Source organism: Thermobia domestica, chromosome 7 (genome assembly GCF_964235325.1).
Source record: "Thermobia domestica chromosome 7, izTheDome1.hap1.1, whole genome shotgun sequence".
Lineage (NCBI taxonomy): Eukaryota > Metazoa > Arthropoda > Insecta > Zygentoma > Lepismatidae > Thermobia > Thermobia domestica.
This window is the reverse complement of record NC_137460.1, coordinates 228,531,329-228,537,328: the sequence shown is the minus strand read 5'-3', so window position 1 is coordinate 228,537,328 and position 6,000 is coordinate 228,531,329. Positions and strand designations below refer to the sequence as shown.

At 33.5% G+C, this 6,000-nt stretch overlaps 3 non-coding genes across 3 annotated transcripts; all 3 read left to right on the top strand.

The window, feature by feature from the left end:
• Nucleotides 1-1,191: 1,191 nt before the first annotated feature.
• On the top strand, nucleotides 1,192-1,263 carry TRNAG-UCC (transfer RNA glycine (anticodon UCC)). Its single transcript has one exon. It is a non-coding gene; the product is annotated as a tRNA-Gly (tRNA).
• Nucleotides 1,264-3,404: 2,141 nt separating this feature from the next.
• TRNAG-UCC (transfer RNA glycine (anticodon UCC)) lies at nucleotides 3,405-3,476 on the top strand. The gene has a single exon. It is a non-coding gene; the product is annotated as a tRNA-Gly (tRNA).
• A 2,216-nt stretch (nucleotides 3,477-5,692) lies between these two features.
• On the top strand, nucleotides 5,693-5,764 carry TRNAG-UCC (transfer RNA glycine (anticodon UCC)). Its single transcript has one exon. It is a non-coding gene; the product is annotated as a tRNA-Gly (tRNA).
• The last annotated feature ends 236 nt before the right edge of the window (nucleotides 5,765-6,000 follow it).

The following is a 6,000-nucleotide window of genomic DNA, read 5'->3' as shown; positions in this document are numbered from 1 at the left end:
AATTTGTAGAATTCCTCATTTTGGCTTAGACAAAAGATATTTTCTCGCTGCAGTCGGTGTAATTTTTTTTCTTGTTGTAGGAATAAGTACAACTTTGTAGGTATAGTTGAAACTTATACAGGCTGTTTCAAAACAACACCGACAACGTTTGGAAGGTAAATCCTGACACCAAGATAAGAAAAAGTATATAGTTGCAAATATCAATTGCGTGTAACAAGTACCTAAACTTGTAGGTAGCTGAAGTACATACTTAGCACATGAATATCAAATGTGCTAAGTGTCGGCTACCTAAAAAAGAAGCTGGGATACCTAAATGGCACGTGCCTAGCAAATCCTGTGCCGTTAGGGCAGTATGTTAAATTAAATGCCCGTAGCCAAACTTCCTCTATAAAAATTGTTGCTTGAGTGCTTTAGGATTCGAAACATGTATTTTTGAATAGCGCACATATTAGGTCCTAAGTGAAGTCTTGTTCCAACTACAGCAGGTCCAATAGTTTTGGAGCTATGGGCCTTTAGAGTTATCTTTTTTTCATGTTTTTGGCAGCCTAAAACTCCGAAAGGAAGCATTTGTGCACCCAAGTTGGTCTGTACTTTTTGTATTATCGTGCTGTCACCAGACACATCCCAAACGTTGTCGGTGTTGTTTTGAAACACCCTGTATAATGGAATATTTTGGGGAACTCCATAATATGCACCTTTCTCACTTTTCTGTAATCTTACTTACATTTTTAATTAATCAGTCTGTCTGTTTGTTGATTTGCTCAAATATAATTCACATTAAGAAAAAAAAACAGGTTTCCAAATTGTTATCAAAAGATAACCTGAATATCCCTATACCCCATACAAAAAGAAAGAAAAGTACGAAGAAAGAAACAAAAAGGAGACAAAATTCAATCTCAAAAACTTCATTGTGGAAGAAATTGTACAATTGTCTGCAGAAAATTGAAGAAATAGAAAGTCACTAATAATAACCGAGCCGAGTTTCTACAGCATTAGTAGGCACCTGCAAACAAATGTATATTTACAGCCATATTTGTGGTGGAATGCTTAGTATAAATAACGTCTTGTAGAGAAAAGGGTTAAAACAGAAACAACTCACATCTTTCTATGTTTCCATCGTATTTGCTGAACAATTCGAAAATTTCTTTCCCTTCTTCATCACATTTTAAGAAAGACATTAGTATATAGAAAGCGATGGTGGTGTAATGGTTAGCATAGTTGCCTTCCAAGCAGTTGATCCGGGTTCGATTCCCGGCCATCACATACGTTATTTTTCTCTAATTTCACACACGCCTATTCAATTTTTAAACCTTTTGAATGATATAAGTTCAGGGAACTTACTTGTGAATTTCCGTATCTTTCTACTTTAGTTTTGGAAGCCTGAAACCAGTGTTGGAACAGACGAGGTACGACAATTTGAATTATTATTATTATCTCGGTTTAAACTGGTTTTAACTTATTAATCTGTCGGCCATCTCTAGCAGGTGATGATTACAGGATTGGTTGGTTGCCTGGTTGATTAGAGTTTAACGTCCCTTTTAGCAGCGAGACTATATGAGACAGACCTACAATCTAATGTGAGTCCCGAACCGCATAAAATTCCACCAGGATGCCGATTTTTGAAAATAGTTCTTTGAACAATTTCCTGGTCTTACAACTACTGATGTTTGTAGCTTTTTAAAAGATGTATTGTGTTTACATGTTCCAATCGACTTATAAGTATAATAGCAGCTGCAGTGTAAAAAGACCCGCTTCTATTAAAGCGTAGTAGACCTTGTCCCTAAACTGTCCATATCAGTTCAAGACCACAAATGCGTCACTATATCCCATACTAATACAAATAATACAATTTAGATGTTTCTAGAAGACACTTTATTTTGAATTAATTTTAATCCCTTGAAGAAAATATGAGATACAAAAATGAAGAAAACAATTATGAACGATTGATAGATAAGGATAATACATATCTTTTCAGCATTTAGTTTTCGTATTGAAGGAACAGAAAATCATTTTCAAAAAGATAGGAAAAATAAACAATTCTTATTTCCCGTTTTTAAGAGGCATTTAAGTATTTGCATAAACCTAGCAAGGTGAAAAACCCTTTAAAATTGGACTGTTTTCCAACTTGGAAAAATTTTATAATACACCTTTTTCAGAAATTGTTTTCAAGTTTTTTGGTAATAAAGAAACGGAAATTCACTGTCAAAAAATACGGAAAATAAACAGTTTTTAGATTTCGTTTTCAGGAGACATTTGCAATTATGTAAACATAGAAGGGATGAAGAAGAGTAGTTTACTTTATGACTTTACAACCAGATTGAGTTTTTCAACCTAGAAATAGATTTTAAAATAAAAAAGTAAATAAAAATTAAAATGACTAAATTTTTGCTAATTTATAAAAATGAAAAATAATGTATACTAAACTATATATAAAAGGTTTCAAATTAGAAAAATCTAATTCGGTTGTAAAATCTTAATTAAAGCTCTTGTAACCACCCATAATGACCAATGTATTACACTTGCAGTTGTTTCGAAAATATGTCCTGTTACAAACTTCACCAAATTTTCCAAAAAGTACAAGTTTATTTTATTTTAATCTCTTCTGTTTCAAGTATTTCTGTTTTTTTTAAAAAAAAAACAGAAAAGGGTATTCCTAGTTATTTCTTTCTGTTGTTGTATTTTTATCATACTTTAAATATTTTTATCTATGTTTTCTCTTACATTTTTTTGTTTCACTCACTAATACTTTGAATAAAATGAATAATATGAACACGAAATACTTCACGATAAGGAACATCATGTCTCAGGGAAATACATTATGATTTTAGAGAGAGATATAGGTAGGGCATAACCAAAAACATGTTTGGAACAATTGTTCTAAATTAAATAAACTGATGGAAGAAAAGTTTTATTAAATATTGAAATAATAGAAAATATAAGAGGTTTAGACGATAAATTTATATAATATTGAAACTATTCTAAAAGCTTTTTCTATCTATTGAATCATGGCTATTGTATTGTTTGTTGAAGTTTAGCGTTCGTTTTCAGCATCAAGGCTATGTGAGAGGTGATGCTATAGTGGAATAAGATCCACCATGATCCATTCAATGTTTCCTCACCGGAAATCAAACCCATGATCTAGTGTACCAGTGGCGTGCCCTCTAGATCACTAGAGCAGCAGAGATTCCATAGGTTTTCTTTGTAAATGGGAATGCATAAATTACTAAACAATAGAGAGTACATTGTTGTTGAGCACAATATTTTATGGATTCTATAGCTGAAACGGATAACGTCTAAAAATGTCTTCTCCACGTTAAACAAAAGTTGATTTCATGGTTTGCTGAACAAGGGAAGGATTTCCCTCTCTTTATATTAATATCTTAAGGAAAACGAAGTAATACAGAGCGATGGTGGTGTAATGGTTAGCATAGTTGCCTTCCAAGCAGTTGATCCGGGTTCGATTCCCGGCCATCGCACGTTCTTTTTTTAATAAATTCTGTAACTTTCTAACCAGGTAGTAACCGAGTGAAATAGAGTAAATACCTAGGTAATAGACCTAATAACCATGATAGCTCGTAGATAGGTCCCTAGTTTGAGCTCAGGAACGGAACTGTAGTACTATGTTTATTATTATTTAGTCTTATACGTACAACTGACGTATCATTTGGTTTCAAATTATCTGCAGAATGACATGAGTCGATTCATTGACAGTTAAGTATCGTAACAAAGTCTGAAAGCATAAAATGTAACTTCAGATTTTAGTAGTGACACGTTAATTATATTTACACATAGATCGAAGCCTCTAAATTTTATAGGAATACTTCTGATTTCGTTCTAGATCGATTTTATCGAGTCCTTTTATTTATTTATTTATTTTCCACTGAAGTCAATGTGATTCCATTTCAAAGATTCCGACGATTCATTCCATTAAAGGATTCATTAATTTCGGTACGAATCTGTACGTAATTTTGCATAAATAGATATCACAGAACCAGTGTTTCTTTCGATTGATGACTTTGGTGTATTACTTCAAGATTTATGTCCCATCCAGCAAATTGGTAAAAGTCAAAGATTGAAGTGAACATACCTTCCAAAATAAGGTTGAATAATTTACATGTAAATTCTGAAATCTCTAAACCAAATATTATAAATGTGTTTTTTGATCCGATTATCATTATTCTTTTTATTCGTTTCGTTAGCAACCTTCTCTATCACATTCATTCCGAGAAGATGGAAGACCCTTTACAGTTGAGTCTCAGAATCTACTCTGCCACGCCGTCACTTGATACGTTTGCGCGTCTTACGATATATACGGCAAGTAGAAAACGTTAAGAAGGTTTTTCTCGGTTAGTTTTGGCCATTGCGCTCTTCCAGTTTGCAATATTACCTCTGTAATAGTACACTACCACATCGCAAAAAACTACCCAGAAGTTCACTTACCAAAGTGTGCCGTCTCCTGTTAGACAAAAGATGTTTCCTCGTTGCGGTCGGTGTAATTATTTTCTTGCTGTAGGTATAAGTACAACTTTGTAGGTATAGTTGAAACCTATACAGGCTGTTTCAAAACAACATCGACAACCTTCGGGAGGTAATTCCTGACATTAACACAATATAAAAATTATAGACCAACCTGGGTGCACAAATGTTTCCTTTCGGAATTATAGGCTGCCAATAACATGCAAAAATAAACTTTAAATGCCCATAGCTCCAAGATTATGGCATTTGCGATAGTCGAGTCAAGACTTGACTTGGGAACTAGTATCTGCTATATCCAAACAAACAAGTTTCAGAATCTCTTGGTACTTCCGCAACAATTTTTATAGACGTAGTTCGTGAGTACTTGAAATTAAATGCCCGTAGCCAAATTCCGTCTATAAAAATTGTTGTGCGAGTACTTCAGGATTGTGAAATATTTATTTTTGAATAGCGCACATATTAGTTCCTAAGTGATGTCTCGACCCGACTACGGTAGGTCCCGTAGTTTTGGAGCTATGGGCCTTTAGGTTTCATTTTTTTTCCTGTTTTCTTCAGTCTATAACCACGAAAGGGAGCAATTGTGCACCCAAGTTGATCTGTAGTTTTTGTCTTATCTTCGTGTTAGGAATCACTTCCCAAACGTTGTATTGTTTTGAAACATTCTGTACAATGGATTTTTTTTGGGTAACTCCATAATATAAACTTTCCTCACTTTTCTGTAACTTTACTTACATTTTGAATTAATTATCCCGTGTGTTGGTTGGTTTGTTCAAATGCAATTCACTTTTAGAAAAATAGGTTTTCAGATTATGTTGCCAAAAGATAGCATTAATGTCCCTATGCGTCATGCAAAAAGAAAGAAAACGAAAAAGGAAGAAACGAAAAGGGATTTAAAACTCAATCTCAAAAACTACAATATGGAAATCTGGCATAATTCTTTGCAGAAAATTGAAGGAATAGAAAGTCTCTAATAATATCCGAGCAGAGTTTCTACAGTATTAGATGACACTTGCAAACAGATCTATTTTTACAGCCACGTTTGTGGTAGAATGCTTACTATAAATAATGTCTTGTAGAGAAAATGGTCAATACGGCCAATAACTCACATCACTTGATGTTTCCGTCGCTTCCATTATGTTTTCGTAGCATTTGCTGAACAAATCGAAAATTTCTTTCCCTTGTTCATAGCATATTAAGAAATACTTTAGTATACAGAGCGATGGTGGTGTAATGGTTAGCATAGCTGCCTTCCAAGCAGTTGATCCGGGCTCGATTCCCGGCCATCGCATACATTATTTTTCTCTGATTTCACACATGCCTATTCAGTTTTAAGATATTTTGAATGATATAAGGTCGGGAAAGTTACTTTTGAATTTCCCTATCTTTCTACTTCAGTTTTCGAAATCTGAAAACAGTAATGGAGCAGACAAGTTACGACAACTTGAACTATTATTAATTTTATTATTATTGTTATTTTATTATTATTATTATCTCCGTTTAAACTGGTTTTAACTTCTATCTATC